Below are 11,629 nucleotides of genomic sequence, written 5' to 3'. Positions count from 1 at the left end.
GCATCTTTGTTCATCAGAGATATTGGCCTGTAGTGCTCTTTCTTTGTGGTGTCTTTTTTTTTAAAATTTATTTTTTATTCTTATGTTATTCCCCATACATTACATCATTAGTTTTAGATGAAGTGTTCCATGATTCATTGTGCATAACACCCAGTGCTCCATGCAGAATGTGCCCTCCTCAATACCCACCACCAGGCTAACCCATCCTCCCACCCCCCTCCCCTCTAGAACCCTGTTTGTTTTTCAGAGTCCATCATCTCTCATGGTTCGTCTACCCCTCTGATTTCCCCCGCTTCTTTCGTCCCCTCCCGCTACCTTCTTCTTTTTTTTTTCTTAACATATATTGCATTATTTGTTTCAGAGGTACAGATCTGAGATTCAACAGTCTTGCACAATTCACAGCGCTCACCAGAGCACATACCCTCCCCAGTGTCCATCACCCAGTCACCCCATCCCTCCCACCCCACCCCCCACTCCAGCAACCCTCAGTTTGTTTCCTGCAATTAAGAATTCCTCATATCAGTGAGATCATATGATACATGTCTTTCTCTGTTTGACTTATTTCACTCAACATAATACCCTCCAGTTCCATCCACGTCGTTGCAAATGGCAAGATCTCATTCCTTTTGATGGCTGCATAATATTCCATTGTATATATATACCACATCTTCTTTATCCATTCATCTGTCGATGGACATCTTGGCTCTTTCCACAGTTTGGCTATTGTGGACATTGCTGCTATAAACATCGGGGTGCCCGTACCCCTTTGGATCCCTACATTTGTATCTTTGGGGTAAATACCCAGTAGTGCAATTGCTGGATCATATGGTAGCTCTATTTTCAACTTTTTGAGGAACCTCCATACTGTTTTCCAGAGTGGCTGCACCAGCTTGCATTCCCACCAACAGTGTAGGAGGGTTCCCCTTTCTCCGCATCCCCGCCAACATCTGTCATTTCCTTGTTAATTTTAGCCATTCTGACTGGTGTGAGGTGGTATCTCATTGAGGTTTTGATTTGGATTTCCCTGATGCTGAGCGATATTGAGCACTTTTTCATGTGTCTGTTGGCCATTTGGATGTCTTCTTTGCAAAAATGTCTGTTCATGTCTTCTGCCCATTTCTTGATTGGATCATTTGTTCTTTGGGTGTTGAGTTTGATGAGTTCTTTATAGATTTTGGATACTAGCCCTTTATCTGATATGTCATTTTTGTGGTGTCTTTATCTGGTTTTGGTATTAGGGTAATGCCGGTCTCCAGAACGAATTTGGAAGTTTTCCTTCCTCTTCTATTTTTTGAAATAGTTTGAACAGAATAGATATTAATTCTTCTTTAAATGTTTGGTAAAATTTGCCTGTGAAATCATCTGGTCCTGAACTTTTCCTTGTTGGGAGTTTTTTGATTCTGATTCAATTTCTTTGCTGGTAATCATTCTGTTCAAATTTTCTATTTCCTCCTATTTTGGTTTTGGTAGGTTATATGATTTTAGAAATTTATCCATTTCAGGATGCCTGGGTGGCTCAGTCTGTTAAGCATCTGCCTTTGGCTCAGGTTATGATCCCAGGGATCGAATCCCACATCAGGCTCCTGCTTAGTACGGGGCCTGCTTCTCCCTCTGCCTACCACTCCCCTTGCTTGTGCTCTCTCTCTCTCCAACAAATAAATAAATAAAATCTTTTTAAAAAAAAGAAATTTATCCATTTTTTCCTAGATTTCCGATTTGTTGGCATATAGTTTTTCATAATATTCTCTTATAATTGTTTGTATTTCTGTGGTGCTTGTTATTACTTCTCCTCTCTTGTTTGTGATTTTATTTATTTCGGTCCCTCTCTTCTTTTCTTGATAAATCTAGCTAGAGGTTTATCAGTTTTATTGATTTTTTTCAAAGATCCAACAACTGGTTTCATTGATCTGTTCTATTATTGTTGTTATTTTTTTCTATATTATTTATTTCTGCTCTAATCTTTATCATTTCTTTCCTTTTGCTGGTTTTAGATTTTGTTTGTTGTTATTTTTCTATCTCCTTTAGTTGTAAGGTTAGAACGTTTGTGATTTTTCTTGCTTCCAGAGGAAGGCCTGTATCACTATAAACTTCCCTTTTAGAACTGCTTTTGCTGCATCCCAAAGATTTTGAACCATTGTGTTTTCATTTTCATTTGTTTCCATGTACTTTTTAAATTTCTTCTTTGATTTCCTGGTTGACCAATTCATTGATTAGTAGCATGTTATTTAACCTCCATGTATTTGTGGTCTTCCCAGATTTTTTTCCTTGTGACTGACTTTTAGTTTCATAATGTTATGGTCAGAAAAGGTGCATGGTATGATTTTGATCTTTTTGAATATATTGAGGTTTGTTTTGTGGCCCAATATGTGATCTATTCTGGAAAATGTTCCATGTGCACTTGAGAAGAATGTGTATTCTGCGGTTTGGGGATGGAACATTCTGAATATATCTGTTAAGTGCATCTGGTCCAGTGTGTCATTCAAAGCCATTGTTTCCTTGTTGATTTTCTGTTTAGATGATCTATTGATGTAAGTGAGTTGTTAAAGTCCCCTACTATTGTTGTATTATTATCAATTAGTTCCTTTATGTTTACTATTAACTATTTCATGTATTTGGGTGCTCCTGTATTGGATGCATAAATATTTGCCATTACATCTTCTTGTTGGATTGCTCCTTTATTATTATATAGTGTCCTTTGTCTCTTGTTACAGTCTTTGTTTATAGTTGTTTTTTTTTTTTTTAAGATTTTATTTATTTGCGAGAGAGAGAATGAGAGACAGAGAGCATGAGAGGGAGGAGGGTCAGAGGGAGAAGCAGACTCCCCGCCAAGCAGGGAGCCCGATGCGGGACTTGATCCCGGAACTCCGGGATCATGACCTGAGCCGAAGGCAGTCGCTTAACCAACTGAGCCACCCAGGCGCCCCACAGTCTTTGTTTAAAGTCTAGTTTGTCTGATATAAATATTGCCACTCTGGCTTTCTTTTGACATCCATTTGCGTGATAAATATTTTTCTATCCCCTCACTTTCAATCTGCAGGTGTCTTTAGGTCTAAAATGAGTCTCTTGTAAGCAGCATATAAATGAGTCTTTTTTTTTTTTTTCCATTTGTCATCCTATGTCTTTTAACTGGAGTGTTTAGTCCATTTACATTCAAAGTAATTATTGATAGACACATGTTTATTGCCATTTTATTACCTGTTTTGCAGTTGTTACTGAAGATTTTGTCTGATCCTTTTTGTCTTTCTCTCTTTCATGGTTTGCTGGTTTTCTTTACTGATATATTTGGATTTCTTTCTTTTTATTCTTTGCAAGTTTATTAGGGGTTTTTGATTTGTCTTCTGCATATAGCAGTCTATATTAAGTCAATAGTCATTTAATTCTGAACCCCTTCTTTACTTGTCTACTTCCAACGTTTTAGGTATATGTCATCTTTTACATACGTTTATTTTGTGATTTCCTTGACTGGTATTTTAAAAAAATTTCTATTTTTACTGCTTCTGTGTTTCCTACCTTTAAACTGTCATTTTTGGTCTTTCCTTTCCATTTAAAGAGTCCCCTTTAATATTTCTTGCAGGGCTGTTTAGTGGTCTCTTGACCACTCCTTTAAATTTTGTTTTTCTGGGATTCTCTTTATCTCTCCTTCTGTTCTGAATGATAACCTTGCTGGCTAGAGTTTTTTTGGCTGCAGATTTTTCCTATTCAGAACTTTCAATATATCATTCCACTCTCTTCTGGCTTGGAAAGTTTCTGCTGAAAATCCCTTGATGGCCTTATGGTGTTTCCCTTGTATGTAACTTTCTTTCTTTCTTTCTTTCTTTCTTTCTTTCTTTCTTTCTTTCTTTCTTTCTTTCTTTCTTTCTTTCTTCTTTCTCTTTCTTTCTTTCTTTCTTTCTTTCTTTCTTTCTTTCTTTCTTTCTTTCTTTCTTTCTCTTTCTTCCTTCCTTCCTTTCTTTCTTTCTTTCTTTCTTTCTTTCTTTCTTTCTTTCTTTCTTCTTTCCTTCTTTCTTTCTTTTTTGTCTTGCTATTTTTAATATTTTTTCTTCATCACTATATTTTGCCATTTTAATTATATGCCTTGGGGTAGATGGTTCTTGGAGGAGTTTCTGTGAATGCTGCCTCCCTGGGACACACTCTGAGATGAGCAAATAACCTCTCCACTGTATGCATCAGGTGTTCTTTAGATCACTGTTTCCACACTGTAGATCTGTAGGCTGTTTGCCCTGTATTCTCTTTCCCCAGTGCCTCTGGGCTCTCCCTGAGCCAAGCCCACTGACCTTAGAACTCCAGGCTGTAAGCCCCATTGGTTGCAAGAACTTGTGAAATTTGGCCCCTCTCACTTTCTAAGTCAATTGCTGTGAGGATTCATTTTCCCTGTACCCTTCTCTGCAACTGTGGTCCCTCCCCACTGTGGTAACCACAATCCATTTCTCTCTCAAACCAGGTCTCCACATTTCCTCCCTTCTTCAGTATGCCCTCTTCTCTATCTTTAGTTGTGGGATTTGTTTAGCCAGCCTTCAGGTCAATTTTTGGGGTATTTAGGATGATTTGATAGTTATCTAGTTGTATTCATGGGACAAAGTGAGTCTAGGGTCCTCCTACTCTGCTGCCATCTTCCTTTCCATGTGAAATAGTTTGGGCTCAGCATAGAAGTCTTAGGGTTGTTGGGCGCCTGGGTGGCTCAGTTGGTTAAGCGACTGCCTTCGGCTCGGGTCATGATCCTGGAGTCCCGGGATTGAGTCCCGCATCGGGCTCCCTGCTCGGCAGGGAGTCTGCTTCTCCCTCTGACCCTCCTCCCTCTCATGCTCTCTGTCTCTCATTCTCTCTGTCTCAAATAAATAAATAAAATCTTTAGGAAAAAAAAAAGAAATCTTAGGGTTGTTAGACTGCTTACATGGCATCTGGCTTCCCTCAAAATAAGTGTCTCAAGAGAGTAAGGCAGAAGAACATAGCATTGTTATATTCTTGTGTTAAAATCACATTTTATTACTTCTATTTTATTTTATTTATTTATTTGAGAGAGAGAGAGAGAGAAACAGCATGAGAGGGGGGAGGGTCAGAGGGAGAAGCAGGCTCCCCGCCGAGCCGGGAGCCCGATGCGGGACTCGATCCCAGGACTCCGGGATCATGACCTGAGCCGAAGGCAGTTGCTTAACCAACTGAGCCACCCAGGCGCCCTTTTTTTATTTTATTTTATTTTATTTTATTTTATTTTATTTATTTATTTGAGAGAGAGAGGGAGTATTACTTCTGACATACTATGTTTGTTGAGGTAAAATGTCATCTAGATTCAAGAGAAGGAGACAGACTGCCTCCTGATGGGGGGAATATCATACTTATATAGTAAAAGAGCATGAGGGTTAAGAGTTATTGTTACTGCTATTTTTGGAAAACCTGACTTACCATAGACAGGAACCATGTTTCTACAAATTTTACATTACCCATGCTTAACACAGTGCCCAATAAGAGATGGCCAATAAGTAGTTTTTATGTAATCCTTGCAGAGGGGTCATGGTAATCTCCTCTGTATTGTTCCAGTTTTAGTATATGTGCTGCTGAAGTGAAAATCCAGTAAGTAATTTTCAAAAAAGGTATACTGCTCTCAGTTCATGTGCATATGTTTTTCTGTTTGAACTTTCTGGGGTCAGCCTTTTTAAATTTTAACTCATTGTTTATAATTGTAATTGAAAAAAAATGAGACAAATTTGGATACAATAAACAGTAGCAGGACTCATAAAGAACATCTAAACATATTTCTATATTAAATGTATTAATTCTAAAATGAACCTAGAATGCCATTTTACTTGACATTGACTAATCGGTAATGGTATATTTTTTCAAATTTGATCTGATTTATTTTAAAATGGACATACATATACACACACATACACACACACACGATTGAGAGAGAGAGAGAAAGATGGATTATAAGGATTTGGTTCACATGATTATGGAGGCTGGCAAGTCCGAAATTTACAAGGTTGAGCAGTAGGCTAGAGACTCACGGAAGAGTTGATGCTGAAACTGAATCCAAAAACAGTCCGATGATAAAATTCCTTTTACTTCAGGGTAGGTCATTCTTTTTCTTAATACCTTCAACTGATTGGATGGGACCCACTCACATTATGGAGGGTAATTTGCTTTACTCAAAAGTCTACTGATTTAAATATTAATCTTCTCTTAAAAAATACCTCCATACCAACATCCAGATGTGTTTGACCAAATATCTGGGCTCTGTGGCCTAGCCACTTGACACATAAAATTAACCATTACAGACACTAATGATAGGGTTGGTTATTGTTTTCACTAAGAACGTTAAAAACCTTTAAACCCACATCAGACAGAGATTTTACTTGTGAAATTATCTCAAATAGCTGAAGTCTGTTTTCCAAATTTTCTCACTCTGTATGTTTGTGTGGAATTCTCAGGATATGGTATGAAAAGGTTAGGCTAACTGCAATAGTTAGCCTAATTGCAATATTTTAGTTGCTTAACACAATGAGAGTTTATTTGTTTTGTTTTTTTTTTATTTTTATCCAAGTTTTATCTGAGAAATTATTACTGACGAAAATCACTGTGTTAAAAAGCAGTAAAATTTAACAAACATTTACTGAATACCTATTATGTATCATGTGCTGGTATGATATTGCATTCTGTAATTGAATATTATTTATCAAAAGTTGCATATAGTAGAATGTTGTATGAAGCTAATTTTTTTTAGTATTTTAAAGTTTTAAAAATAACTTTATTGAAATATAATTGATATACAAAAACCTTACATATTAATTTGGCGATCTGCAAATACAGAGAACAGACTGATGGTTGCCAAAATTTATTTATTATTTATAGAAAAGCTTAGCATCCATGAGGCATATTGAGCATCTAGACTGTTTATAGCTGTACCTCTGCCTTCCTTTACATTCTCAGCATCATCTCTTCTCAGCTGGTATATGGCAAAAGGAGAAAGTGAGGAGAAGCTCTCTCTAGGTGGAAGGGAGCTGATAAGTGCAGGCTAACAGTGTCTCAAGGAATCAGAGGAAGTCATAGATCTTGGTGAGCAATCTTAGGCCATCATCTAGGGGCGTGAGAGTTCTGGGTACTGCCCTCCATCCAGCAGTGAAAAATTAATTTAGGAGTAGCAACAGAACAGGAACCCTAACTAGAGGTATCCACATTCTTTTTAGGGTACCCCATTTCTTGATTGGGATGTGACATAAGGTTTTTTACTTTCCATTCCATAAATATACTTAGAGTGTAGTACCTCTATTTTAACTATGTATTTTAGTTTAAGTCTTTAGGAAGAGAGAAGATTCTGTAAAATTTCTCTTTGCTGGAAAACAAGAGACTAAAAACAAGACTCGAGGCTTTAGATCAATCAATGTTTCCATCTGGTGAATGTTCTCTTTGATGGCCTCATTTAGAACTTCAAGAGGTTTTGCTCAAATTTAAAATTCTCATTACAGTCCCTGCCAAAGCATCTTAAATGCAAAACAATGTTAACTTTAAAAATTTAGAAATTGCTAAAGGAGATGTACCATTTAGAGCCAATAACTGAAAACTGTGAGATAAAATGGGTCAGAGAAAAAAATTCTAGCACATTCTATAAGACTGTTGCTCTCTGAAAGTAAAAGTAATAAGACCTTCATTATGGTTTAAAGGTCCTTTTTTTATATAGAGCTATATTCACTTTTTTCTGTAGCCTGTAGGTCCCATCCCAATTTATAGGGAGATGTGAATTATAGCTGATGGAGGGTTCTCCTAACATTTGCCCTTTTCCTCACCTTTGGAATGAATCCCAAATGGACTTGGTTTTATAAGTTACATGTTTCTTCTGTTCTACAAGTAATATTGATTGCCTTCAAATCCATTTCTTTTTCTTCTAGAAAAGAAGTCATTTTTAGTGGACCAAAAAAAAAAGTACATTCATTTTGTTTTCCCCAAAAGCACTTCATTTTATCATTAAATTAACCTTGGCCTACCTTAGAGCTCCTCAATGGCTACCGATTTTAAGCTTTCTCCATACCAACATCTCATTCTTACTGCATTTTAGAGATGTCTTAGTAACTTAACTATTTTTGCTATGAAGGTTTTTCCGTATTTTATATGGATTCCCACAACACATGTGTTTTCAAATTTTAGTTTCCACTAAATTCTCATAGGCATAATTTTCCTTGCACATTTTCCTACTTGGATTTTTAATTTTACTACCTTCTCTATACTAAAAAAAAACTATAATATTTCTTTAAATAAAATAGAAAAGAATGAGTAAGCATCAGGAAAGTGTGCAGAGCCAGCATAGTGATAGATTGGCAATTTCTTTATAATTATTTTTACCATAATTCTTACACAGATAGTACACAATGACTTCAACAGAAGATATATGTATTTAAGTTTTCTTGGGAATATCAAACACAATATGCTAGAGGTACAAGACATATTACCATATATTCATAATGCCAACAAATTGTAAACAACTTGATTTAAAGATTGTTTTTCAAAATTAATGCTTTATTTGCTATATAAATGAAGGATAAGATAGGCAAAGGGAAAATAGTCCCAATTTGCAATGGAAATGGAAGAAAGGGAGAAGACCAATGTTTAGTGAGTACCCTCTTTAGGTCAGGCTCTTTCATACAAATTATCTCATTGATTCTCACAATATCCTAATTGTATATGTATGTAATTGTTGCTACCATGTATAGGAAAAAATGAAGACTCATTTCAAGTAATAAACAGAAGGTTACACTGCTAATAAAAAAACATGGGGTTTAAAACAACTCTGTGGGACACCAACTCTGGATATTTATGACACTATGACTGTGGGGCCTGGAGAAGACAAAGAAATGTAAGAAATCCATAGGATGGCTTTGAGCACATGAATAAGTTATTTGTAAAAATGATATTCAGCCATCTTCAAATCTACCTATTCCAGCATTTGATAAAAATGAGAAAATTTTATTTAATTGGTTATAATGTGAATCATGTGCAAAGTGATGGTAAAGACTATGAATTTGAACTCCACCAGACAATTTTTTTTATGATTTCATGGATGACTAAATTAAAATAGTTGAAGGATCATTAAACATACAGGATTGATTACTAAAGCAGCTAGCTGAATCGTTTTCTTTGGCTGTCTTTGAGAATGAAGGAAAATGAATGATCTTTCCAAGTTAAGTAGATGGGAGAGAGAATTCATTTTCCACAGGTTCTTCAACACACAGCTCCTCTGAGAAATCTACCTTAATGAATTACCTTAACAACTGAATCTTCTATCCTGTGCTTCCTCAAACACTTAATGTACCATAATGTTTTGTATAGTCATTTGTATCCGGTTACTGTAAGTTCTGTAAATGTGTTTGGAGTGTTGCTCAGTGAACTAGTTAATAAACTTCTTCAGGACGGTGATCAGCTCTCTAAAGTTTTTGTATTGAGGTGCATGTGAGGGAGGAATAATGAGAGATAAGGGCAAGGAGACCAATATTTTAGTAAAAAAAAAATAGAACAGTAAATAAGACTGAGAAGTAGGGGACTTAAGAAATAAGAGGAAAGTCAATAAGAATAGTACCATGAGTCAAGAGAAGTTGACTCTAGAATGAAAACCACAGAGAGGTTGATCAGAATGGGATTGACAGGTGGCTGCTGGTTCTCAGTAAAGTGATTGATGGTAGTTTTATTAGATTAATGAGAGAATAAGTAGACTCTAGAAGATTGATGAATGAATTGGAGATGAGAAAGTGGAGGCAGTTAGGACATACATCTTATTTTTCTAAGGAGCTTGATCATAAAAGAATAGAAGAAACTAGAGTGGTGGTTTGAAGAAAATCAAGACTGAAGAAAGGTAGTTTTAAGATAAAAATACTAGAGCATGTTTAGAGATCAAGAGGAACATGATGGGAATAGACTGAGGTTTAGCAATAAAGAAGGAAGTCTTGGTCAATGCTAATCTTGGATGATCTGACACTAGACCACTAGGGTTTGAAACTTGGATTTATCTTTTATTAGCTGTGTGAACTTGGGCAAGCCTAGGTTTTGTCACTTATTAAATGGGAATAATTAAGCATTATGGTAAAGATTAAATGTTATAATTTATTTAATGTGCTTACCCTAGTGACTGGTGCAGGTGAACATTCAATATGTGACAGCTGTTATTGTTGCTGTTGTTAGAAAGCTCCTAAATAAAAGTCATAGATGGAGATGTTAGTGTGCAAAAGAACAGAACTATTGTTTTTTTCTCACTGAGGAAGATTAGGACTGATGATGTTATAGATTACATGTAGAAGGTAAGCTGAAGCTGAAGGAGAAAATCTCAGATGGGTTTGTTTTGTTTTTGTTTTTGCTCTTGCTTTTTTACAAAGAAAGGAGTTTATCTATTGAGAATTGATTATATTAGATTTGGTTTGAAATCTAATTTGGTATGATCATATCATATTTAGATTGGGTTTGAAACTACTTTATTCCATTGACAAAGAGAATTATGAGAAATTGGTGAATACAGTGGTGGGTAGAAAACATTGAATACACTTTGAAAATGAAAACTACAAATTTTATTATAGTTGATTTCTACTGTTACGTGAATGTTATCCAGCAATGTGCAATAGTCCAAAGGAAAGAAATAAGAAAAATATTTTGTTTTTTCAGGGTTGATTAGAAAAGTTGTCATGGTAAAAGTTGGGGAGGCCATAGAATTTGTGAATACTTGTAAGAAAAGAGCTGAAATGGATTTAGACTGGATAGGGAAGGGAATGAAATCAGGAAGGGGACATAGAATCAACATTAAATTATGTTGAGGTTAGAGCAGGATCAGTAGATCAAGCTGTAGGATGAGGAAGTTGAATCAGAGAAGAGAATTTCAATAGTTCAGAATTTTAGGGGTATTGATGTTAAAGGTAATAATGATTCCCAGGTTTATTGCTCACATTTAGTAAAGGTACATGGTAAACTCTACAGAAGTAAATGCGTCTTCTGCAGATGGAGCACAGAACATGCTGAGAATCAGGACTCAGACTTAATTATAAAGGAAGTAGGACAAGTCTTGCAGGCAAGACTCTGCAAGTCTCAACGTCAAGGTCAGGGCTCTAATTGGGAAAGTATGGAATCCTGAGATTTGGGATAGGGACATTTGGGTCAACACACTTGACTGAAAGCCTTGAAGCCTCACATTCCTTTAACTCTCCGAACCTACAGAAGTGGTCCACGCTTCCTTTTTGAAGACAAGCACTATAATTCTTCTTGAAGATAATATAGACAACAAATTTTCTCCTCCATCTCTACTTTTGTCAAGTAATAACATAATGCAACCAGGGTAATGGTCAGCTTAGTATGTAAGAGAAGGGACCTAGCCAATATGAACCAGCAGGAGTCTGGAGAATATGTGTGGAACAGAATTCTGGGGATAACTGAATCAAGGGAGAATAGAACATTAAGTTGGATAAGGGAGTACTCTCCTGATATGGGAGTACTCTCTTCTGATACAGAATTTAACACTGTTAAAGGTCCCACGAAATGCTACTAAAATAGAATTAAGTTGGCTCTTAGAAGCTTGGCCCATACTAAGTGATGTGGAAATGACAGAGTTGCCATGACAAACCATAGAAGAAGAAATCAAAAGACACAGAGAAGTAAGCATGCTAGA

General features: G+C 36.2%; 1 non-coding gene across 1 annotated transcript; it reads right to left on the bottom strand.

Annotated features, from left to right (window-relative positions):
• Window positions 1–5,458: 5,458 nt before the first annotated feature.
• LOC123838064 (U6 spliceosomal RNA) lies at window positions 5,459–5,563 on the bottom strand. Its single transcript, XR_006789401.1, has one exon. It is a non-coding gene; the product is annotated as a U6 spliceosomal RNA (small nuclear RNA).
• Between the last annotated feature and the right edge of the window lie 6,066 nt (window positions 5,564–11,629).

This window comes from Mirounga angustirostris, unplaced genomic scaffold, assembly GCF_029215605.1.
Source record: "Mirounga angustirostris isolate CCGP_5_RB_7025 unplaced genomic scaffold, mMirAng1.0.hap1 SCAF_8, whole genome shotgun sequence".
Taxonomy (NCBI): Eukaryota; Metazoa; Chordata; class Mammalia; order Carnivora; family Phocidae; genus Mirounga; species Mirounga angustirostris.
The sequence above is the reverse complement of the archived record's forward strand: the minus strand, read 5'-3'. Positions and strand labels throughout refer to the sequence as shown.